Source organism: Pelophylax lessonae (assembly GCF_965119305.1).
Source record: "Pelophylax lessonae genome assembly, chromosome: 6".
NCBI classification, from domain to species: domain Eukaryota; kingdom Metazoa; phylum Chordata; class Amphibia; order Anura; family Ranidae; genus Pelophylax; species Pelophylax lessonae.
Window position 1 is genome coordinate 205,912,672 of NC_138773.1, and position 26,545 is coordinate 205,939,216.

The window sequence follows — 26,545 nt, forward strand, 5'->3', positions numbered from 1 at the left end:
TTTTCTGTGGCTACATCCAGCAGGATAATGCACCATGTCACAAAGCTCAAACCATCTCACTGCTGGTTTTTAGAACATGATAACGAGGTCACTGTACTCTAATGGCATCAACAGTCACCAGATCTCAATCCATTAGAGCACCTGTGGGATGTGGTTCAACAGAGATTTGCATCATGGTTGTGCAGCCAACAAATCTGCAGCAACTTCCTGATGCTATCATGTCAATATGGACCAAAATCTCTGAGGAATGTTTCCAACACCTTGTTGAATCTATGCCATGAAGAATGAAGGCAGTTCTGAAGGCAAAAGGGGGTCCAACTCAGTACTAGCAAGGTGTACCTAATAAAGTGTCTGGTGAGTGTATATACTGTTTATAGTATATATGTAAAGCACTGCATTAAATGATGACACTATGGTGACCGGATGTGAAGCGGACCAGACGTGCCTGCCTGGAGCTCCGGGGACCCTGACTAATCCTTCTTACCGCACATCCTTAACCCCGTTTTCCCTGCCATTACCGGTCCGGTGGAGGGTCGGGACACTCGTGGGCTACATCCGACATGCCCGGGAAGTCCAAATCCGCCGCGAAACAGAAGCCGGCTTCCCCGCCGGCGGTGCCTCCGGACGCCATCTTGGAAGGCCTGCGCGCTCTACTCACCAACATGGAGCTCCCGGCGGACTCTGTTGCTGCTCCATCCGCATCCATCCCGAGCCAGGCAAGTGACACTGCCATGATTTTGTCTGCCATTGAACAGAGTAAGACCTCCTTATTGGCCAGGATCGATTATTTAGCGGAGGAGTGTAATCTTATCCGGGCTGACTTAGACAAGATCGGGGGAGGCTCACGGACACTGAACAGCGTATCTCCTCGGCTGAGGACCTCACTACCCAGCACTCTGCCTCCATTTCCTCCCTCCAGCATACAGTTCAGATGCTACTGGCCAAGGCGGATGATGCGGAGAACCGCCAGCGGCGGACTAATGTGAGGGTGCTGGGCCTGCCTGAAGGGGCTGAAGGGGATAGGCCTGCCGACTTTGCCGAACGTTTTTTTAAAGACCTCCTGCACCTCACTGACCTGGCGCCCACCTATGTCGTTGAGAGGGCCCATAGAGTCCCTACAGGCCGTGTGATCCCTGGGGCCCCCCCTCGTCCCTTCTTAGTCCGCTTCCTGAACTATCGTGACAGGGACCGCATACTGAGTGAAGCCCGCAAGCATGACACTCTGCCTTATGAAAACGCTGCAGTCCATCTCTACCCTGATTTCTCTGCAGAGCTTCAGAAAAAGAGGAAGACCTTCAATGATGTGCGGCGGAGGCTCCGTGAAAAAGAAATCAAGTATTCCATGCTCTACCCCAGCCGACTCCGTGTGCAACATGCTGGCTCTGTCAAGTTTTTTGATTCTCCTGATGATGCGGATGCTTGGTTGCTCAGCCTGCGGTGAGCTTCCATGTCCCTGCTCTGTTGGCCTTGTGATGGCTGAACTCCCCCCTCCGTCTCCCCTTTGAGTTGTCTTGTTGGACTGTGAATGGCGGGGACCCCCCTCTTCCCGGATGATCTCTGACTCTCCTCCACTTCGATGCCCCTGAGTAATTTTTTCTTCCCTTATTTTTTGCTGTTATCCCTTTTTACCCATGTGTCCCTGGAGCCAGGGCTGGTGACAGCCTCTATTTGCCTTTTACTACAGGATTGCTACTACTGGTCCTCAGGACCGTTGAGGCCGTCGGCCGGCCTTGCCTCTGGTTAGCCCTCCGGACACTCCCTTCCTGGCCTAGTGCCAGATGACTATTGTCTAGGCATTTTTCCTAGTCGATAGTGTGCTGTTTTTTCTTCTAGGTTTTTGGGATAAAGTTGGCCTGTAGCACTGTTGCTTTCTGGCTGACAGGGGTTTATATGTGTTCTTGTTTTTTTTCACTTTTTTCTGGTTTTCTTTTTTTTTTGGCTGCATACCTGTGCTGTGTTCTACTATTCATTGTGCAATGTGCTATTTCACTGTGTGTCGCTGACTCCCAGTGGGTCGTGGTCCGAGCTGTCTGCTTCCCTGCACTTGATACTGAGGGGTGGCGTGGTTGGTTTCTCACCTGGCCCCTGGCTCCCCCGCCGATGTTCCTGTCCCTCCTGCCCCATTTTCCCTCCCTTTGTTATGGCTGACCGCATTAGGGTCTATCTTGGAATGTGCGGGGCCTTAATAGCAAGTTCAAACTTGCTCTTTTATTCAAATATCTCCAATCCTCTAAACCGCATGTGGTCTTCCTCCAGGAAACCCATCTGACGGGGAGTGCTGTATTAGCCCTACGCAGGCGCTGGGTGTGTCATACCTTCCACGCTACCTACTCCACTTATGCTAGGGGGACCTCCATCTTGGTGCATAGGGCCCTGCCCTGTCATGTCGAGAGGGTTATCACGGACCCCAAGGGTCAATATGTTATCCTGGCTCTTGAGATTGTGGGTAAACTGTTCATTTTTGTCAATGTGTATGTCCCCCCACCCTTTTCTAGTGCTGTATTATACCACATCTATGATCGTTTGGCCGCATTCTCGACCCAGCGCATCTTTGTGGCAGGGGATTTTAACAGTATCCTGGATGGTGACTTGGACACCTCGAATGTGAATCGCCAATCCTGCTCTGAGCTGTTCACCTGGGCCTCGACTTTGCAGCTTACAGAACTGTGGAGGTGGAAGCACCCGCAGGATCGGTTCTATTCTCACGTGTCCTCGTCGCATCACTCTGGCTCCCGTATAGATCTTGCTTTCTGCTCCCCCTCAGTCCTGCCATTTGTGCTGTCGGCCAGCTACTTGCCCGCCGGTCTCTCGGATCACTCGCCGCTCGAGATTCAGCTGCGGCTGGGGGACCTGGGTGAGCGGGGCGGCTGGAGGCTGGGCTGTGGGTGGCTTCAGAATCAACGGGTGGTGGAGGGGATGTCTGGTAAGATTGCCCAGTATTGGGAGGTTAACGACCTCACCACATCCGCCTTGGTGTGTTGGGATGCTTTCAAGGCCACTGTTCGTGGCGACTATATCTCCGCTATTAAGGCTGCCCGGGTGGAGTGCACCTCGGTGAGGACGGACTTGGAGGAGGCGGTAACGGAGTCCGAGGCAGCGCTTGCCTTGGATCCCTCCCCTGAGTCGTACTCCTCCCTGGCTCAGGCTCGGAGGGCGCTGCACCTACATGTGTCATCGGCTGCTGAGGCGCAGGTGGGGTCGTTGCGGGCCAGGATATTTGAGTCCGGGGATAAAAATGGCAGGCTTCTGGCTAACTTGTCTGCGGACTCTAGATTCCAAACGGTGGTCCCAGTTGTACATTCTGCGGATGGCAGTGTCCTTCGGGATCCTGCTGATATTCTCCTAGAATTTCGTAATTTCTATGAACGTGTGTACCGGGCGGACCCTCCCCCGCCGGGGGGTAGGGACTTGGGGTCTCTCGGGGAGTTGGCGCTGCCTACTCTGGCCCCGGAGGATGTGGCTCTCCTAGAGGCGGACTTTACGTTGGAGGAGGTTGAGCTGGCTATTCGCTCCCTCCCCCCCGGGAAGACCCCTGGTCCCGATGGCCTGCACTCTGTGCTCGGCCTACAGGCCCATTTCTCTTTTGAATTATGACCTGAAAATACTTACCAAACTGCTTGCTACCAGGTTGATGAAGGTCCTTCCCTACTTGGTCAACATGGACCAGACTGGTTTCATGCCAGGCAAATCCACTGATATTAACATACGTAGAGTGTTTACTCATTTGCAGGTCCCAGCGGAGGCTCAGGGTACACGTGTGATGGTGGTGCTTGATTTGGAAAAGGCATTTGATTCGGTAGACTGGTCCTATATGATGATTAGGGATGATCGAACTTTTGAAAAGTTCGGTTCGACCAGAACACCCGAACTTCACGAAAGTTCGGTTCGGATTTCAGAACCCCATTGAAATCAATGGGACCCGAACTTCTGTAATCAAAAAACACAATTTTTAAGCCCTAAAACCCAATAAATGCCCCTAAAAAGTGCCTAGGGTTCTGGGTCATGCCCCAGGGACTATTAATCACACAAAAAAAAGTTCTTAAAAATTGTCGTTTTTGATAGATAGCCAATTATTGAAAAAATTAAAAAAAAAAAAAAAAAAAGAGATTTCTTTAGATTTAGTGTCTGGGGGGTCTAAAAGGTGTACCTGTGAAGTTTCAGCTCTGTAGCATGTCCAGAACCAGAATTACAGCATACCAAACCTTCAAAAATGACTTTTTTGCTTAACCGCACCTTTCTTTTGCTCCTAATCAACGGCTCAGCCAATGTGTATGATGGGGACATAATGCAGTGCACTGGGAACAAGATTAGAGGTTTTTTTGGAAAAAGGTGCTGTCTCTTTAAATGTGCATATAATTAACGGGTGTATTTCCACAATGGGGCTTTTATTACCAAATGTTTCAAGAAGTCCAAAGATGTATGTAATTGCACTTTATTTCATGTAAAATGGTGTTTGGTGCACTTTAACTTGAAATCTCACAAGAAACAGACATATATGCACGGATACATTGAGGGTTAGGGGTAGGGGCCACAATGTAGTGCAGAGTGAACAAGATTAGAGATGTTTTGGATGAATACTGTTGTCTCTTGACTTTGAAAAGAAGTAAAGGATGCTTAAAAATTGGGCATTTGGTGGTGCGGACGATGCCTTGACACCATATCCCTATGAAAGTGCTGGTAATGAAAGCAATAATTGCCTTTGTAAGGAAAAAAATTACAATGATATGCATCTGTGTGACAGGTGTGCAAAAATTGTTGTTTGGGTGTTGGCGGAGCCATACCACTGTAAGCCCAAAGAGCTGGTGTTGAAGAAGGCGTAAAAATTATGAAGGTGTGCACCTGTGGAACAGGTGCGCAAACATGGTAGTTTTGGTGTTGGCGGAGCCTCCCCACCATAACCCCAAAGAGCTGGCTTTGAAGGAGGCCCAAAAATTGTAAAGGTGTGCACCTGTGGAACAGGTTCGCAAACATGGTAGTTTTTGTTTAGCATAGCCTCCCCACCTTAACCCCAAAGAGCTGGTGTTGAAGGAGGCCCAAAAATTGTAAAGGTGTGCACCTGTGGAACAGGTGCGCAAACATTGTCGTTTTTGTTTTAGTATAGCCTCCCCACCTTAACCCCAAAGAGCTGGTGTTGAAGGAGGCCCAAAAATTGTAAAGGTGTGCACCTGTGGAACAGGTGCGCAAACATTGTCGTTTTTGTTTTAGTATAGCCTCCCCACCTTAACCCCAAAGAGCTGGTGTTGAAGGAGGCCCAAAAATTGTAAAGGTGTGCACCTGTGGAACAGGTGCGCAAACATTGTCGTTTTTGTCATAACCAAAATGAGGTTCTGTGAACGTAAAGAGAATGAGAGGAGGGTTTGAGGGTGGCACCATGGTCCAGGCTTAAACTGAGGCTCAACTGCCACATCACAACGATAGCCTAGTCTACAAGGTCTGCATCAGGTGCATCAAAGCTTGATATCCACGACTGATTCATCTTAATGAATGTCAAACGGTCGACTGAGTCGGTGGAGAGTCTAGTTCGATGGTCTGTGACGAATCCTCCTGCTGCGCTGAATGCCCGTTCCGATAGGACAGTGGAAGCAGGGCAGGCCAACAACTCCATGGCATACTGGGCCAGTTCTGGCCAGTGGTCTAATCTTAAGACCCAGTATGCCAGTGGATTCGTCACATGAAAAGCCCTCTGTGTCACTTTGTGCCCGCACGTAATCGTCCACCATGTGATGCAGACGGTGTCGATGCGATGTGGCAGCTGAGAGGCCTGGGCGGTGAGGACTAAAAAAAGACCGAAAGGCATCCGTCAACCGCACGCCTTCTCCAACGCTCCTCTCGTGACCACCAGTAGAATCCATGGTAGGTTGTCCCCGCCCCTGCACCCTACGGGAGTCGGGGAACATGTTCACCAGATTCCTCTTGAGACTGTCCTCAAGGGATTTGATCCTGTGGACTCTATGGGTGGATGGGAAAAGCTCCGAGACTTTACACTTGTACCGGGGGTCAAGTAGGGTGGCCAACCAATAGTGGTTAGTCTCTTTAATGGCCTTGATTCTGGGGTCCTTTCGCAGGCTCTGGAGCATGATGTTTCCCATGCGTCGCAAATTAGCGAAGGCCTGAGAAGCTGACTCCTCGGGGTCACTCATAACGACATTATCTTCAACGGGCTCCTCCTCTCCCAGCCACGTACTACTCCAAAGTGTCCCGAGGGAGTCAAACTAGGCCTTGCAGATTGCCGCATGTCTTCCTCCTCCTCCTCCTCAAACCCTGCAAAAGTTCCCGCAGAATCGTCCTCCTCCTCCTCTCCCACCCCTGGATCCTGCTCGGGCCTCTGGGAGCTAGGCATAATGGGGTCAGGATTCTCAGGATAAAGGGGGCCTTGAGAGGCAAGGAAGTCCTCCTCTTCCTCCTGCTGCTCTGCCTCCAGTGCCCTGTCCATAATGCCACGCAGAGTGTGCTCCAACAAAAACAGTACCGGTAGGGTGTCACTGATGCATGCGCTGTCCCGGCTGACCATCCTTGTGGCCTCCTCAAATGGCGAGAGGACAGCGCATGCATCCTTAATCAAAAGCCACTGCCGTGGTGAAAAGAAGCCCAGGCGCGCAGAGCCAGTGCTGGTGCCGTACTCGCATAGGTATTCATTGAGGGCCCTCTGCTGCGTGTACAGGCGCTGCAGCATAGCCAAGGTGGAGTTCCAGCGGGTGGGCATGTCACAGATGAGGCGGTGTACCGGCAGGTGAAACTCGCGCTGCACTTCGGCCAAACGTGCAGTGGCACTGTACGACCGCCTGAAGTGACTGCACACCCTTCTTGCCATCCTTAGCACATCCTGCATTCCCGGGTACGAGTTCAAAAACCGCTGTACCACGAGATTCAGGACATGCGCCAGGCATGGCACATGGGTTAACTTTCCCTGACGAAGGGCGGCCAGGAGGTTTGACCCATTATCAGTAACCACCATCCCTGGCTGCAGCTGGCGTGGTGTCAACCACCTCTGGGCCTGTGCCTGCAGAGCCCCAAGAATCTGAGGGGCAGTGTGCTGCCTGTCCCCTAGACACAAAAGCTGCAGCACTGCGTGACACCTTTTGGCCTGAGACATAGAATAGCCCTTTGAACGTTTACATGGTATCTCATCATATTCAAAGGAACATTCTGCAGAGGAGGGCATGGAGGAGGTAGAGGAGGAGGAGCAGGAGGGGGTAGAAGTGATCGATCTACCCGGATCAGCGACACCACCAGCTGTTTGCAGACGTGGGGGCAACACTGGCTGCAGCACCGAGCCCTGGCTACAATCCCTTCCACTGGCAAGCAGTGTCACCCAGTGAGCAGTGACAGAAATGTACCGTCCCTGCCCATGTTTGCTTGACCAAGTGTCAGCCGTCAAGTGTATCTTACGGCTGACTGACTTGGCCAGGGACGACACTACATTGCCTTCCACATGTTGGTATAGGGATGGCAGGGCCTTACGGGAAAAGTAATGCCGACTTGGCACCTGCCACTGTGGAACTGCACATTTTGCGAAGTCACGGAAGGGAGCAGACTCTACCAGGTTAAATGGTAATAGTTGCAGAGCCAGTAGTTTAGCCAAACTACTGTTTAGACGCTGGGCATGTGGGTGGCGGGGAGTATACATTTTTTTTCGTTCCAGCATGTGTGGAATCGAAATTTGGCGTCTAGATGATACAGCTGGTGGTGTGCTGGAGGTAGATGCGACACTGCCTGCTATATCATCATCCCTGCCAGTGGAGGCTGCCAACAGGTGACGAGTGACTATAGCAGGGCCAGGAACAGACTGATGTGCAGGTGGAGCAGGTGGAGCAGATGGAGCATGAGGAGGAGCGCGAGGAGAACTAGGAGGCCGACTGACCAATCTTTGGCCCTTTTGTGGGTTCTTTAAATGCTCCTGCCAACGGGCCGAGTGGTGGGTTGTCAAATGCCTGTTTAGGCAGCTTGTACCCAGGTGGTTGACATTTTGCCACGTTTTATACCCTTCTTACAAATCTTGCAGATCGCAACTGTTTTATCTGCATGGGATGTCTCAAAAAAGGCCCAGCAAGATGAGGTGTGTATAGTGGCCCGGGAGACAACAGGTGCGGCCTTAGATGGAGTAGGCCGTCTGCTCTCCCCTCTTGCTTGCTCTGCCTCCTCCTCAACCTCAGACCCAACATCTGACTCCATCAAAGACTGAGCATCAGGCCTGGCCTGGGAGACAACAGGTGCGGCCTTAGATGGAGCGGGCCGTCTGCTCTCCCCTCTTGTTTGCTCTGCCTCCTCCTCAACCTCAGACCCAACATCTGATTCTATCAAAGACTGAGCATCAGGCCTGGCCTGGGAGACAACAGGTGCGGCCTTAGATGGAGCGGGCCGTCTGCTCTCCCCTCTTGTTTGCTCTGCCTCCTCCTCAAACTCAGACCCAACATCAGACTCCATAAAGGACTGAGCATCAGGCTGGAGTAGATGGCCGACACTGTGGTCAAACAGCTCAGCTGACTCCTCTGCCATGTCTGAAATTGGGTCTAAGGGAGGACATGAGGTGGACATGGACTCATCTGTATTTGTTCTGACAACTGCAGAAGACTGACCACTTTTCTCTGCCTGGGTCACTGTAGTTGCAGATGATGCCGATGATGAGGGTTTGTTCATATAGTCCACCACCTCCTGTACATACTGTGGACGTATAGCTTGGCCACTGCCGGAGAACAATCCAAATGGTGGCCTGGCTGAGGACTGACCACCACGTCCACCCCTGCCTCTAGACACCCTAGAAGCTGTGCCCCTTTCCGCAGCAGGGCCACGTATGCCTTTTCTTGGTCCACCAGGCATATTTCTCAATGATGCGTTGGCAACTGTGTGCGGTGAAAAACGCACACTGCTATGCGACCCACAGTTGTCGCTGGATACAGCACAGCAGTTGCGGTTCACGCACAGTAGCAAAGCCTTTTGCACAGTGGACCTAACGCTTTGAACAACAGGCGTTAGGTTTTCACTGATGCGTTGGCAACTGTGTGCGGTGAAAAACGCACACTGCTATGCGACCCACAGTTGTCGCTGGATACAGCACAGCAGTTGCGTGTCACGCACAGTTGCAAAGGCTTTTGTACAGTGCACCTAACGCTTTGAACAACAGGCGTTAAGTTGTCACTGATGCGTTGGCAACTGTGTGCGGTGAAAAACGCACACTGCTATGCGACCCACAGTTGTCGCTGGATACAGCACAGCAGTTGCGGTTCACGCACAGTAGCAAAGCCTTTTGCACAGTGGACCTAACGCTTTGAACAACAGGCGTTAGGTTGTCACTGATGCGTTGGCAACTGTGTGCGGTGAAAAACGCACACTGCTATGCGACCCACAGTTGTCGCTGGATACAGCACAGCAGTTGCGTGTCACGCACAGTTGCAAAGGCTTTTGTACAGTGCACCTAACGCTTTGAACAACAGGCGTTAAGTTGTCACTGATGCGTTGGCAACTGTGTGCGGTGAAAAACGCACACTGCTATGCGACCCACAGTTGTCGCTGGATACAGCACAGCAGTTGCGGTTCACGCACAGTAGCAAAGCCTTTTGCACAGTGGACCTAACGCTTTGAACAACAGGCGTTAGGTTGTCACTGATGCGTTGGCAACTGTGTGCGGTGAAAAACGCACACTGCTATGCGACCCACAGTTGTCGCTGGATACAGCACAGCAGTTGCGTGTCACGCACAGTTGCAAAGGCTTTTGTACAGTGCACCTAACGCTTTGAACAACAGGCGTTAAGTTGTCACTGATGCGTTGGCAACTGTGTGCGGTGAAAAACGCACACTGCTATGCGACCCACAGTTGTCGCTGGATACAGCACAGCAGTTGCGGTTCACGCACAGTAGCAAAGCCTTTTGCACAGTGGACCTAACGCTTTGAACAACAGGCGTTAGGTTGTCACTGATGCGTTGGCAACTGTGTGCGGTGAAAAACGCACACTGCTATGCGACCCACAGTTGTCGCTGGATACAGCACAGCAGTTGCGTGTCACGCACAGTTGCAAAGGCTTTTGTACAGTGCACCTAACGCTTTGAACAACAGGCGTTAAGTTGTCACTGTATTTTGCTGCCTAGCAAGCACGTATACCTGCTGTGATACAGCAGCACTGTGCCACGTGCTCACTAAACAGAACCCTCACACTTTCCCTACAGAAACTAAATTTTCAAATCTAACTAATGTAGTACAAAGTTCCCTAACTACACTAGATATCCCTTTCCACTAAATAGAAAGCTCCATACAGCAGAAGACTGACACTGTCCCTTAAGTTTTTTTTTTTTTTTTTTTTTTTTTTAACTCTAAGAACCAGCACAATCGCTGCATCTAACTACACTGGCTGTAAGCTAAATACAATTCTGCTATATGGAGCTTTAGAACCACTCGATATGTAGGAAATGTAGTGTAGCAAGCAGGAGTCAGACAGAACTGCTTCAACTCTCTTCAACAGGCTCTGGATAACTGTGCTAGGGGTTAGGCGGGGCCATCTTATATAGTGTGGGGCGTATTCACTCCTGATTGGCCTCTGGTCCCCGTAGTCACTCCAATCACGTTCCTAGGAGACTCCTGCCCCCTCATTGGCTTTTGCAGACGTTTCTGGGCCAATCACGGGCTTTTAAAGCCCAGTTCCTGTCCCAGTGCATTTTGGGCGGTTCTGGTGGCCGAATACCGAACTTTTGCCGCAAAAAGTTCGGTATTCGGCCGAATATCGAACATCCAATGTTCGGGTCGAACCGATGGTCGACCCGAACCGTTCGATCATCCCTAATGATGATGGTTCTGGAAACGTTTGGCTTTGGCCCTGTTTTTCGTAAATGGGTTGCCATGCTTTATGCCCACCCCAGTGCTCAGATTAAGTTGGGGGGGAGGCTGTCTTGTCCCTTTTCGATCGTGCGGGGCACCCGCCAGGGGTGCCCCCTCTCGCCTGCCTTGTTTTCCTTGGCTGTCGAGCCTCTGGCGGCGGCTGTTCATGGCCCCGGGGCGGTCGGGGGATCCGGGTGGGGTCCTTGGAGGAAAAGTTGGCGCTTTATGCTGATGATATTATCCTTGTCCTCCGGGATCCCGGCCGGTCGCTCCGTTCGGCCCTGGATCTATTGGCAGCCTTCTCCACCTTGTCTGGCCTGCGAGTGAACTGGGACAAGTCGCTTATCCTTCCGGTGGACGCGGGGGCTCGGGCCCACGCGGACCCGTCTTTACCCCTGTGTTGGACTGACAGGCTTAAATATCTGGGCATAGTGATCTCCCCCGACATTCGAGACTTTTGTGACCTTAATTTATCTCCCCTTCTGTTGAAATTCGGGACTAAGCTGCGCTCCTGGGCTAATCTCCCTTTGACCCTGATTGGCCGCATTAACCTGGTCAAAATGAAGCTGTTGCCCCCTCTCCTATATGTACTTCGTCACTCCCCAGTCTGGATACCGAAGGCCGTTTTTCGTCGGCTCCATTCTCGCATCCTTTCTTTTATTTGGGGTTCTCGCCCTCCTAGACTTCGACTGACGATCTTACAGCGACCCTGGACTCCGGGGGGACTGGCGTGCCTGGATTTTTTCCGATACTTCGTGGTGGGACTTTTGACGCATGCCCACAACTGGCTGATCTCGGATGCCTCTAATGCTGCGGTGGCCCTGGAGGCGGCCCTGCTGGGCTCCTATGAGGTCTTGCGCAACTTGTTGCTACGTGGACCGAAAGCCCCGTACCCTGTCACTGTCTCGATGGTGGCGGTGATCAGGGCATGGAAGCTGCAATCTCCATACATTCGGTTGGGACCTGGTCGTCGATCCCCGAATTCCCCCCTGTGGATGAATCCGGAGTTGCCGGAGTTCTTCTCCATCCCGGATCCCTCCGTATGGGCCTCCAAGGGTATACTGTATCTATCTCACATTTGTTGGGGGGAGACGCTTGCGACATTTGACCAACTGAAGACTGACTTTTCCCTACCCAATTCCCACTTTTTCAGGTACCTGCAGCTCCGCCACGCCTTCTATAAACAGTTTAATGACTCGCCTTGTGACTTCACGCTAGCTGACTTGGAGGCCATTCTCCGAAACGAGACTTTGAAAAAAACGCTCTCTACCATATATAGCACCCTGCTCCCTAGTGTGCACTCTGGGCTGGAGGCTCTGCAGGCCTTTTGGGTGGCCGAGGCTCCAGGCCTGGATGCGGAGGACTGGGAGGACGTCTGGGACTACCCATTTCGTCACCTGGTGGCCGCCAGGGACCGCCTTGTGCAGTTTAAAATCCTTCATAGGTTTCATCTAACCCCAACTAGACTGCACAGGGCCTTCCCTGATACGCCTGCGGTCTGCTGGCGCTGCGGTGCGCCGGACCCCACATACACACACATGCTTTGGCATTGCCCACCCTTGGTGGCGTACTGGACCCGGATTCTGGACTTTGTTGCTCGAGTGACCACCATCCATGTGCCTTTAAAGCTGGAGTATTGCATCCTGGGACTTGTCAATGATCTGGCCCACTCAGTAGCGGCTCGCACTCTTTTAGGTCTTTTATTGTTCTACGCTAGGAAATTGGTGGTTCTCCACTGGCGGAAGCCTGCTGCACCCGCCATTTCCTCGTGGAAATCCCTAGTGAACTCAGTAATCCCACTTTACAAAGCGACCTACGTTAACAGGGGCTGCCCGCAAAAATTCTCGAAGGTGTGGGACATCTGGTTGGAGTCTGGTGACACTACTAATGACACAGAGGGCTCCGCTGTGTCGACTCAGGGACCCTAATTGTAATTAACGGTGCCAATTGTTTCCCCCACATGCAGTGGACTTTGTACTTTTGTTATCCTACTGGACTGCTGGACCTTCACACAGTGAACGGATTGCTCCTGTCACCGGGATCCTTGTGGGTTGAGCGCCCTTATGTAGTAGCAGTTGGGTGCAGCCTTGTCTGGGGTTGTTTTTTGCCTATTTTTTTGTTGCTGTGTGTTTTATATTTTATTTTGCCTTTTCTTTTCTTCCCTTTTTGTTGTTGAGCCAGGGTATGCCCAATGGCTCTGTTTTGTATGCTGTTTTTTTCAAAATCAATAAAAAGAATTTTCAAAAAAAAAAAAAAATGATGACACTATGTAAGTACCTGTAATAAAAAATAATAACTAAAAAAATCTCCAGAAGTAACATGCATTTAACCCTTGCAGTGCTGGGGAAGGTGGTAAAAACCCCACTGCACAGGTCATTTTTTTGTAATTTTTGAAGTTGGGTTTTAACTGCAGTCTCCTGCACAGATGACTCATTTTAAAATTCCACAAGCTTTATAGCAGAAGAATCAACCAGATTTTGATTTTGTACTTTAAATGTGTCACTTGCTTCCTGAGATCAGACACCGTCTCAAACACTTTCAGCTGAGCTGGTAGCATTCGCTGGAACTAAAAGTTATTTTTCTAGCTTGCTCTGTAATCTTTTCAGTTTTAGTTTGTGCGTTTTGCATGTTTGTCTAAAGATGATTAACTGTTGACAAAGTTATTTGGGTTAAGTCACTGTCAGTTTTTACATTTTTAGACATTTTATTGTTAACACATGACATCACCTCTAAGTAATCAACTAATTGTGCATTCTTGTCATACGTCTTAAAGTCGAACGTGAGGCAAAACTTTTGGAAAAAAGGACAAATAGAGAGTGTGAATCTTCCTAACGTGGGCACAGACAGAAATAAAAACTGACAAGTGTTCCAATCCTTCTTCTCTCTATCCAAAAAAAAAAAAAAAAGTTTTGCCATTACACTTTAAAGCAGGGGTCTCAAACTTGTGATGCATGAGAGCTATTCCCAAGCTCACCTACTGCAGGTTGCTATCATACAGAATATATGATGTGATAAAAGTAAAGCCCAATACAAATTTTTGTTTACATCAGTTATTATACAGTATATAATATTGCATTCCAGGTACTCCAAAAAAAAGACATTCAAAGTCAATATTGTACTAAACTCCCCATAGGAAAAAACGTGCGGGTAATGAACCAATGGTAGAGCACTATAAATGTGAGGTCTTTTACTTTCGGGCAGTGAAAGACCTCACATTTATAGTGCTCTACTAATGGTTAATTTCCCGCACGCTTTTCCCTATGGGGATTTTAGTACAATATAGATGGTCATGCTGAATATCAGATCTATGTTTTTCTTAAATGTATAAATAAACTTGTCTATGTTATATATATATATTGTGTACCCTCCTCTTACTGGCCTGTACAGTCCAACATTCTGGGTTTTTCCGGTGTCTCTCTACTATACAATACGGATGATGGCCATTATGCTATAGTGTCTTTCGTGTAACATACTGAGGTTGTGGCTGCTTTCTAAGAAAAACAAACTAGGAGGCTTAAAACACCTTTTTGTTTTAATGCACCACGATCGTATTTAGTTGATCTGAACTGAAAGTTCAATTTGGCTTTATTAAGTTACTCGCAGCCAGTAAGTAAATCCAGAATTGTCTTGGTTAATGATACAGGAAGCAACAGAAAATGAGAGGTAGTCAAAATAACACGGACATTAAAGTAGAACTGTGGCTAGGCTATGGACATTTATGTTGGGAAGGAGAAAAGGCACCAAGCAACCAATAGTGTAGAACGGTTTATTAGGTGTACATTAAAAAGATAGTGACAGGTTTTATACAGGGCAACAGTCTCTATCTGGATGGGCTGTGTGGAGGATTCTGCATAAGCCGTTCTTTACCGGTTTTCAGAGCGCCGATCGCTGCTCACATGACCCGCCAGCTCTCTTCACTCATCTGACAGCTGCCTGCAGCGGGCAGGGCCAAGGATTCCCTGCTGACGTCAGTCAGGTGGAAAGGAGGAGAAGTTAAGAGGGGAAGGGAGGCTGCGGGTCACATGATCGGCAATCGGAGCTCTGCAAAATGGGTAAAGAACCACTTATTTTTATACCACGCAGACACAGGGGCACACAGGATTATTAAACAGACTGTAGACAGGATATTAAACTTTTAATGAAACTACAGCAGCAGGAGGCGAGGGGGCAGGCACTGACACAGGAGCAGACAGGCGGGGAGGGAAGGGGGAGAGAGGACAGAGGAGGACAGAAGGGCTGCGGATGATGGAGGCATGTAGACTGACCACAGTATACCATGGCTGCTGAGCCCTGACACTGTGGTCAGTTTATAAAGAAGAAGACATAGCCAGGCAGGATCAGCCAGGTATTTTAGGTGATAGAAGGGGCCAAATTACAAAGCGCAAGCACTGTGCTTTATAACATGCTTTAAGGGAACAGGATATTCAATATCAATATTGTATTTATTTTTTAGGTTAACAAACGCTTTAAAAATAAATTCTGCCGTTTCCCCTTTAAAAATAAATACTCGCGAGTCGCGGCTCGCGCGATGACTGATGTCGCCTTCATGACACTGTCAAAAAGAGCTAAGCATGGCTGACCATAAAAAAATCCCCCCCCCCCTGAAAAAAGTTGTGCAGACGCCCGTGTAAGGGGCCAAGTCCAACTCCTGAAAAACAACCCCACACCATAATCCCCCCTCCACCAAATGATTTGGACCAGTGGACAAAGCAAGGTCCATAAAGACATGGATGAGCGAGTTTGGGGTGAAGGAACTTGACTGGCCTGACTTCAACCCGATTGAACACCTTTGGGATGAATTTGATTGCGAGCCAGGCCTTCTCTCCATTATCAGTGTCTAACCTCACAAATGCGCTTCTGGAAAAATGGTCAAACATTGCCATAGACACACTCCTAAACCTTGTGGACAGCCTTCCCAGAAGAGCTGAAGCTGTTATAGCTGCAAAGAGTGTGCCAACTCAATATTGAACCCTACAGACTAAGACTGGGATGCCATTAAAGTTCACGTGCGTGTAAAGGCAGGCGTCCCAATACTTTTGGTAATCTAATGTATGTAAAACGCTGTGTAAATTGATGGCGCTATGAAAGTAACTGTAATAAATAAAATAAATAGATTTAAACTCAAGAACAAAGATTTGAAGTAGTATTAAACCTTTGTTCTTAAAGCAGATTCCTTACTGTGTATACAAGCATTTAATATCTTTAAAGAGGAGTTCCACCCAAAAGTGGAACTCCACTTATATGCTTTCTAACCCCCTCCGGTGCCACATTTGGCACCTTTTAGGGGGGAGGGGGGAACGGGTACCTGTTTTTCACAGGTACCCTTCCCCACTTCTGGGAGACAGCGCCGTAGAGCTGTCCCTTGGAAGTTCGGCCCCCTCCTTTTCCCGCCGCCGGGCCAATTACAAAGTGCAGCGCGATTTGCTCATGCGCTGTAGGGAACCACCAGTGAAGCCGAGTTCCCTTACCCTGGATGGTGGATGCAGCACCCGAGGGCCAAAACGAAAATCGGCTTCGGGTGCCGACATCGCGGGCTCCCTGGACAAGTAAGTTCTACTATTTAAAAGTCAGCAGCTAAGGTATTTGTATCTGCTGACTTTTAATTTTTTCATGGGGGCAGAACTCCACTTTAATAATGACATTTTTTTTCAAGTACTCCTTTTTGAAAAGTTTGAGTTACCCTACTTACATTAGCATAGCTCCATCTTCCAGATGCAGTACTTCCCTTAAGTTATGGTCAGGAAAAGCAAATCCTTTCTCTCCCACATTCCCATAGGTGGGATTACGTCTTTCATCATTACTCGAGCATTTCTCTGCTATTATTTATATATTTATTTACTGTCACTCATAGGTGGGTGGATCTCAGGTCCTATTCAGATCCTACCTCTCTGTACCACCTGTGTGTGTACAAAGATCAGTGATGACTTGCTTTAGAGGCTCACCTTTACATCAAAAATAATAAATGCACGTCTTTTTGCGGTTAAAAAAAAAAAAAAAATGTGCATATATTATTTTTTAAAACAGGAGCCTGGAAAGCATTTTATCTATGATCAGCAGATCGTGGAGGCAGTGTTAGGCTCCTGCACACATGTCTGTCAGTGCAGAGCTGTAAGCAGTGTGCATGAACTAGGGCCATGCTGATCAGTTTGAATTACAGGAACGTCTGCCTCAGTGGCTGACAGTACTTGCAGTTTCTTCATTCACAGGAAACTATGAAGGAATGATGAGGCTGTGTGGGCGGAGCCCCTCACAGCTCCACTCATTTTAAAAAATGACGGTGGGAGAGAAACCCCTGCTTGTTGTCATGGGGGGGGGGGGGTATTGGGGGGAGAAGGTGCGGGAGCTAGAACATGTTACATGTTCCTCTCTAAAAACAGATGGCACATGTAACATGTTTCAAAGGTGAATTTATCCTTTAAATTTTATTTACTGCATGTTAAGACTATGTAAATATTTGAATGCTCATATCCTGGCTACAGCTCTACTTTAAAAATAATTCCTCCAATGATTTACTGAGATGCTTTCTGCATTCTAGCTTAAGTGGATTAAGCTGAATTTAAATAAACAAAGCACAGAGAAGAGATGAGCATTTGCAATGATTTTAATCACCACTCTTAATCTGTAATAATAGCACAGCCTTAAATCTATAATATAGCTGTATCTATTGTAATTTGTCTTTTTTTTTTTTTTTATACTATGAATAATATTTTCAGAAAATCTTTCATGGATCATGCAATGGATCACCTGGCCTTTGTTCCTGTAGCAAAATCTATCGATAACCTTTCTTTGATCTAATTCGAATTGAAAATCTGTGGGTAGCTTTTAAAGGAGTTGTTAAGTTAGAAGGTTTTTTATCTAAAAAAACCTTCTGTGTGCAGCAGCCTTCCCAGCAACCCCTAATACATACCTGAGCCCCATCTCTGTCCAGCGGTGTGTACCAGTCCCTCAGCTCTCCCTCCTAATTGGCTGAGACACAGCCATGGTGCCATTGGCTCCCGCAGCTGTCAATCAAATTCAGTTAGCCAATTAGGAGAGAAAGGGAGCAGGGGCAAACAACAGTTCAGTGTCTGAATGGATACAGGGAGCTGCAGCTTGGCTTGGGTGCCCCCATAGCAAGGTGCTTGCTGTTGGGGCACTCGACAGGAGGGAGGGACCAGGAGCACCGAAGAGAGACCCAGGAAGAGTAAGATCCGGGCTGCTCTGTGCAAAACCAACTTCACAGATGAGGTAAGTATAACATGTTTGGTATTTTTTATTTATTTTTTTTAAATGAGGCTTTACAATCACTTTAAACATTTAGAGATACAAATGTTTTACTAAACTATTTCTGATGCATTCTGCAAGTGTGATTGCATTCATATTGCAAAGTAGTGTGCCTTACAAATAGCAAAAATGGACTGAAACCCTACATGGAAAGAACTCAATGTGAGGGTATCCAGAAAATAAGCATGAATATAGCATAACTTGAAAAGACAAAGCCTATTGCACTCTTCAAAATTAATAGTAAAGATTCTGTTATGAGTGTATATCCACTTGACCGCCGGAAAATTTTACCCCCTTCATGACCAGAGCATTTTTTGCTTATTCGGCACTATGCTATTTTAACTGGAAATTGCGCGGTCATACAACACTGTACGCAAATTAAATGTATGTAATTTTTTTTCACACAAAGAGCGTGGTATTTAATCACCACTGGGTTTTTTCATTTTTTTTGCAAAATAAATGAATAAAGACTGAAAAAAATATATTTTTTATTTTCTGCTATAAAACATATCCATTAAAAAAATTAAAACATCTAATTTCTTCATGAATTTAAGCAATAATCTTTCCTGGTGCCTCCATGGCAGCATACTAGTGATAGAGCTCCGCCTCGACTCCACCTTCAGGATCAGTGAATAGCATAAATTAAAAGGTATAGCCCCCCCCATCATTCTCCTTTTTTTCCTCATACCTCTTGAACAGTGAAGATGCAGCAGTATGTCCCTACCTCTGCCTGTGAAAACGGGCAGCTTCCACCGGGTTCAGCCTCTCCCGTGTGCAGTCCCTGTTCTTGGGCCGCTAAACGCGCTAATAAGACTGGGAACCCCTTCTGTGGATCTTCTGGGGTCTGTGAGTAACGGCGTTTCCTAACGTGGAACAAATATGCCGTCTTTTCTCAATGTATATGTGCACATTCATAAATTATGTACAATAATCGCATATGCTATGAGGGATTTTTTGGGGGGCAGAAGGATTGGCATTCTGTTATACATTTTCTGTTTGTTTGCATGTCTTTTAGTATTGGCTTCTATTTTTTCCTTCCTTTTTTTTTTTTTCCCCACCGATTCCGTTTTTGGTAAGCAAAAAGAGACTCCCTGGTTATAATATAGACGGAATTGTTCTTTTCTGTGTACCTTTTTTCTTTTCAGCGGCAATCAGGCAGATTTTTCCTCGCTGGGTGGCCATGGCTTCCTGTCCTGTTAGCGCCGGGTCGCGGCGTGATGATGCGGCGGTCAGCGCATGCGCACTGACTCCCACGGCGGCCATTTTTCGGTGGGAGTCTTGGTGCGGCGACACGTCGGGTCGCGACGGCGGCGCATGCGCATTAGACATCGCGGCGGTGGCGCATGCGCGATAGAGACCACGGCGGCCATTTTGCCGTGGTCCAAAAAAAAAAAAAGAAAAATGGAGAGATAGATGATATATATGTATATATATATATATATATATATATATATATATATATATATATATATATATATTGTTATTTATTAAAAGGGTGTTATTAGTTTTAAAGAAGCAGAACTCAAAGTGGATGCAGGAAGTTAGATTTTGGCCCAGGTATAGGGCAGCGCAATAGCGATACTGTGTTTTAAAGGGGCAGTGTTGTTTTAAAAAAAAAAAAAATATACCCCAATCAAAGGTACAATGGTTTCCCTGTCTTCCCATTGGTACTTCGGCTCAGGTGGGGTGGAGCTTGAGGTACTTAAACCAGGAGTTTTAGAGAAATGTGGTCTTTGGTTTCAGCTAGTCTTGCCCTGCAGACCATATTTGTTTGCTCTCACTCGGTAGGTGACTTTATGCTTTGTTCTTACCCGTCCGCTCTGTATATATATGCATATATCTATATATATATCTTTCTATTATAATCTCTCCTTTTTTTAGCTAATCCTCCTGCCCTTACCATGAGTCATTCCTCGCGAAACCAAGATCCACCTGACAGTAATAGGTATGGGACCAACTTTTCGTGAGTATAAAAAAAAAGAGTGCGCCACTGACATCCATTATTTTTGGTTTGTCACAGTCCAGTACCATCGAAGAGATCTCAAAAGTCATCGGGAAGACGGGATGACCACAGTCCTGATCGCAGGTCACATTCCTCAAGATACCCAGAGAGATCAAGATCCAGAAGCCGTTATCGCTCTCCTTCACCACATTACTCTTCAAGAAAAAAGTGCTGGTCTTGTGGCGCGGAACCCCTCCCGAGAAAGCTGGTCTGTAAAGACTGTCTCAGGGATTATGCGGCCAGTTGTGACACGGAGAGCAGCCAAGTAGTTGACCTACTTAAACAAACAATGAAGGACTCAATTTCAGAGCTTATGTCCACCATCCCAGCTCGTCCTATACCACAGGCTTCTCAGCCACAGGAATCGGATCCGGTGATCGCAGGTCCTTCCTCTATCGCTGTTAGCGCAGTTCCAGCCGCTAGAGATCCTTCCTCGGAGGGACATTCGGATAAATCTTCAGATGAAGAAGAGCCTTCAGGTTTAAACTTTGCTTTAGTTCAGCCGTTTATTCAGGCGGTTAGGCAGGCCATCGCCTGGGATGAACCAGCGGAACCCCGGCCTAAGTCAAAGTCATATTTCCCTTTCCTCAAGAGGAAACAAGTCGCTTTCCCTTTAATGGGAGAAATAAGGGAAGTGATTGAGAATGAATGGAGTAAGACAGATAAAAAATTCTCCTTCAACAGAGTGAATAAATTTTATCCGTTGCCGGAAGAGGGAATACAAGCCTTATCCTCCATGCCAGTAGTGGATGCAGCGGTGGTGCGTCTAGCGAAGAACATGACCCTTCCAATGGAAGATTCAACTTCATTTAAAGATCTGTTGGATAGGCGCATTGATCTTGACCTAAAAAGAGGCTATCTGGCCGCAGGGGCAGCTTGTAAGCCCGCGTTTTGCGCTGAAGTCAGTCTCAAGTGCCATTCATTCCTGGACTGACAACGTTGAGACAGCTCTGCGACAGGAAGTCCCTAAAGAGGATATTATCAAGTCACTTGAGGAATTGAAGTTAGCGGCTGTAACGCTCCTGCGTTTTATGTATGATGTGGATTTTCAGCTGCAGAAATATTCCACTTCAGTAGTCATGTAGAGAAACGCTGAGACACCAATCCCAACTCTCAATGACTCATCATGTGTGGATGATCTCAATTCAGCAAGTAAATACACACACTCAATAAGATGTTTCCTAGAGTGACTTATGTATATAGTAACACAGTGATGATAGGCTGAAGAGACAGGTTCGGTAGAGATGGTAGATGACAGACACTTGAAAGGAAATGTTCTTGAAAGTAAGATAGTAGCAGATGGGATGCAGATAGGTTTAGCAATCATGTATGGTAGCAGATGACAGAGTAGCAGGTGGACATACAAGAGAGATCAACCCAGTGCAAGAACAGGTGGTAGTAGGCTCAAGAGCTAGCAATCTTAGATAATGCAGATGTAGTAATAGTCCTTAGTATGCAGAGCTAGATAGTGTAAGCTTTAGTATGAAAGTTATAGAGGTTTCCCCTGTGGGGTACTTATCACTAATAGCAATGTAGTAGAGGAGAGGTTCGGCAAGAGCGGATGATCCGGTAGCGGGATACAGGGATCAGCGCAGCGTGGTTCCGACAGCGAGGTATGCTTGCAAGCATGAGAGCTTCAAGACAGGTTAGCATCAAGGCACAAAGCAGTTTGAACGAACACATGTGAGTGAGAGCCGGCGATCTAAATAGCCATCCAGTCCGGCGCTCAGTGATGACAGCATCAGTCTTAAAGGTGTATGCGCACCTTACCAAAAGAGAATGGTGGGGCGCATACACTTATGAAAGAGTAATTAGGGTACCCAAAGGTACCAGAACATTACAGTACCCCCCCCCTTAAGGCCGGCTCCTGAAGGCCTCTGGAGCTGGTTTGTCTGGGTACTTCGCATGAAAATTGCGGATTAATCTAGAGCCATGTATGTCAGAGGTGTTTAGCCAGGTGTCATCTTGGGGCCCATAGTTCTTCCATCGAACCAAGTACTGAAGTCTTCCTCTGTGGATACGAGAATCCAGAATCTCTTTTATCTCGTATTCTTCTCCACCTTCAACTTGTACAGGAGGAGGAGGTGGGATAGTAGGCCTTATTCCTTGGTCAGGAACATGGGGCTTCAGTAGCGACACATGGAAAATGGGATGTATTTTGAGGTCTATTGGCAATGTAAGCTGTACTGCAGCTTTTCCAATAAGTTTCTTGATTGGGAAAGGTCCCAAGAACAGAGGTCCAAGCTTTTTGCTAGGGATTTTCAGTCTTAAATTTTTTGTTGAGAGCCAAACGAGGTCCCCGATAGCGTACTGAGGAGAAGGTCTTCTGCGAAGATCATAGTACTTCTTTTGTTGACTATGAGCGTGTGCAATGGTAGTATTAAGCAAACCCAGAGAGTCCTTTATTTGGGTAAGATAGTCTGAAGCTACTGGGTTATTTGAAGGAAGGATGCGTGGTGGAAGAATAGAGGGATGAAACCCATAGTTCAAGTAGAACGGACTCTGCTTGGTCGTACTGTGGGTTGCGTTGTTGTAGGCAAATTCTGCCAGAGGGAGAAGATCCACCCAATCATCCTGTTGGTAAGAAGTGTAACAACGTAAATATTGCTCGATGCATTGGTTGACTCTTTCAGTCTGTCCGTTGGTCTGCGGATGGTAAGGAGAAGTGAGCTTCCGCTCGATCCGTAGTATGTGACATAGTTCTTGCCAGAATTTGGAAATAAATTGTGATCCACGGTCAGACAGAAGAGTTTTTGGGATACCATGTAACTTAAAGACATGTTTCATCAGGAGTTCTGCCGTTTGTTTGGACGAAGGTAGTCTGCGAATAGCAATGAAATGTGCCATTTTTGTCAGATGGTCCACTGACACTAAGATGGTATTAAATCCTTTGGAAGGAGGCAATTCCACTATAAAGTCCAAGGACACAACTTCCCATGGAGTTTGGGGTATTGGTAGACTGCATAGTAGACCGGATGGTCTCGTAGTGTCAATTTTGGACCTGGCACAGACATTGCATCAAGAGACGAATTTTTGTATAGATGTTTTCATGTCAGGCCACCAGAATTGCCTGGTAATCAGATTAAGAGTCTTTGTCATACCCATATGTCCTGCCATAGGCTCATCATGCGATAATTCCAAGATCTTGGTGCGTATGGTAGGTGGTATGTAAAGTTTGTCGTTGTAGTAGAGGAAGCCTTCTGCATCAGTATTTAGTTGTGGTGGGGGTGAATCCAAACTTATACCATACAAAACCTCTTCCTTCAAGGAACGGACAACTCCAATAATGCGTTTGTGAGGTATTATAGGAACGGAAGGGATTTCGAAGTAGTTTTCTTCAGTTAGTCGTGATAGTGCCTTTTTGTTCTTATCTGCAGGTGTGTAGGTCACTAGGAAGTTAAACCTTAGAAAGAATAGTGACCATCGTACCTGTCGGTGCGAGAGAGTTTTGTTAGTCTGAAGATATTGGAGATTTTTATGGTCCGTGTATATAAGTATTGGTAATTGGGTGCCTTCGAGTAGATGTCGCCAATTCTCCAGAGCCAATTTTATAGCAAGCAGTTCCTTTTCACCCACGGGGTAATTTATCTCGGGACTGCTTAGGGATTTAGAAAAAAAGGCGACTGGATGAAGTGGTGAAGTGTGAGTTGGTCGTTGGGAGAGTATTGCTCCTACTGCCATGTTTGACGCATCTACTTCCAGAATGTATTGGAGGGATGGGTCTGGATGGCGTAGTATGGGAGCAGAAGTAAACCTTGTCTTTAACAGGTGAAAAGCTTTATTTGCTTCATCTGACCATTTGAATGGTTTTTTAATGCTAGTGAGCTGTGTGAGGGGTCTCACAATGGCAGAGAAGTTTCTAATGAACTTCCTGTAGAAATTTGAAAATCCAAGGAATCGCTGTAGCGCCTTGCGTGTGGTTGGTGTAGGCCAATCCTGAATGCAGGATATCTTACTCATGTCCATCTCGATTCCTGTTTTGGATATGATGTAGCCTAGAAAGAGTACCTCTTCTTTATGAAACAAGCATTTTTTCAGTTTCACATAAAGGTTGTGTGCAAGCAATCTCGATAATACTAGTCTTACATGTCTTATGTGTTCAGACAGGGATCGTGAATATATAAGTATATCGTCCAGATATACCACAACACAGACATCTAGTAAGTCTCTGAAAATATCGTTTATAAATAATGGCATTACAAGATATTCGAACAATCCGTATCTGGTTCTGAATGCAGTCTTCCACTCGTGTCCATCACGGATTCGAATGAGATTGTATGCTCCTTTCAGGTCCAATTTTGAAAAATAGGTAGCTCCACGCACCTGCTCAATGAGCTCAGGGATAAGCGGTAGAGGATAGCGATCTTTTATTGTAATAGCATTCAATTGCCTATAGTCGATGATAGGCCTGAGCAGGGCCGGACTGGGAATACAATTCAGCCCTGGAAAAAATTTCATACCAGCCCCATAGCATTATTATACCGACCCAAAGGTATAACGCCATTATTTTCTTGTTCATAAAAGGGAAAATCATGCATTTTAAAGCACATTTGAAGAGTGTATTATATATAGATAAGAAAGATATGAAAGCATGTAGTGCTTCATAAATATATATATATGAGCAAATTCCGGTTAAAAGCGGTAAAAGTGGGGACACGATAAAGGAGGTGCAGGGGCTGCGGGCATGGTACAGGAGATGTCGGGGGCTGCGGGCATGGTACAGGAGATATCAGACTGTGCTGACATGGTACAGGAGATGTCAGAGGCTGTGCAGACATGGCACAGGAGATGTCAGAGGCTGTGCGGACATGGTACAGGAGATGTCAGAGAGTGGGGACATGGTACAGGAGATGTCGGACTGTGCGGACATGGTACAGGAGATGTCAGACTGAGTGGACATGGTATAGGAGATGTCAGACTGTGCGGACATGGTACAGGAGATGTCAGACTGTGCGGACATGGTACAGGAGACGTCAGACTGTGCGGACATGGTACAGGAGATGTCAGACTGTGCGGACATGGTACAGGAGATGTCAGACTGTGCGGACATGGTACAGGAGATGTTAGACTGTACGGACATGGTACAGGAGATGTCAGACTGTGCGGACATGGTACAGGAGATGTCAGAGGCTGTGCGGACATGGTACAGGAGATGTCAGAGGCTGTGCGGACATGGTACAGAAGATGTCAGAGGCTGTGCGGACATGGTACAGGAGATGTCAGGGGCTGTGCGGACATGGTACAGGAGATGCCAGAGAGTGTGGACATGGTACAGGAGATGTCAGAGGCTGTGTGGACATGGTACAGGAGATGTCTGGCTCTGTGCGGGCATGGTACAGGAGATGTCTGGCGCTGTGCGGGCATGGTACAGATGTCTGGCGCTGTGCGGGCATGGTACAGATGTCTGGCGCTGTGCGGGCATGGTACAGATGTCTGGCGCTGTGTGGGCATGGTACAGGAGATGTCTGGCGCTGTGCGGGCATGGTACAGATGTCTGGCGCTGTGCGGGCATGGTACAGATGTCTGGAGCTGTGCGGGCATGGTACAGATGTCTGGCGCTGTGCGGGCATGGTACAGGAAATGTCTGGCTCTGTGCGGGCATGGTACAGGGATGTCTGGCTCTGTGCGGGCATGGTACAGGAGATGTCTGGCTCTGTGCGGGCATGGTACAGGAGATGTCTGGTGCTGTGCGGGCATGGTACAGATGTCTGGCGCTGTGCGGGCATGGTACAGGAGATGTCTGGCTCTGTGCGGGCATGGTACAGGAGATGTCTGGCTCTGTGCGGGCATGGTACAGGAGATGTCTGGCGCTGTGCGGGCATGGTACAGGAGATGTCTGGCGCTGTGCGGGCATGGTACAGATGTCTGGCGCTGTGCGGGCATGGTACAGATGTCTGGCGCTGTGTGGGCATGGTACAGATGTCTGGCGCTGTGCGGGCATGGTACAGGAGATATCTGGCGCTGTGCGGGCATGGTACAGATGTCTGGCGCTGTGCGGGCATGGTAAAGATGTCTGGCGATGTGCGGGCATGGTACAGATGTCTGGCGCTGTGCGGGCATGGTACAGATGTTTGCCATGGTACAGATGTCTGGCATGGTACAGATGTCTGGCGCTGTGCGGGCATGGTACAGATGTCTGGCGCTGTGCGGGCATGGTACAGATGTCTGGCATGGTACATATGTCTGGCGCTGTGCGGGCATGGTACAGATGTCTGGCGCTGTGCGGGCATGGTACAGATGTCTGGCATGGTACATATGTCTGGCGCTGTGCGGGCATGGTACAGATGTCTGGCGCTGTGCGGGCATGGTACAGATGTCTGGCATGGTACAGATGTCTGGCGCTGTGCGGGCATGGTACAGATGTCTGGCGCTGTGCGGGCATGGTACAGATGTCTGGCATGGTACATATGTCTGGCGCTGTGCGGGCATGGTACAGATGTCTGGCGCTGTGCGGGCATGGTACAGATGTCTGG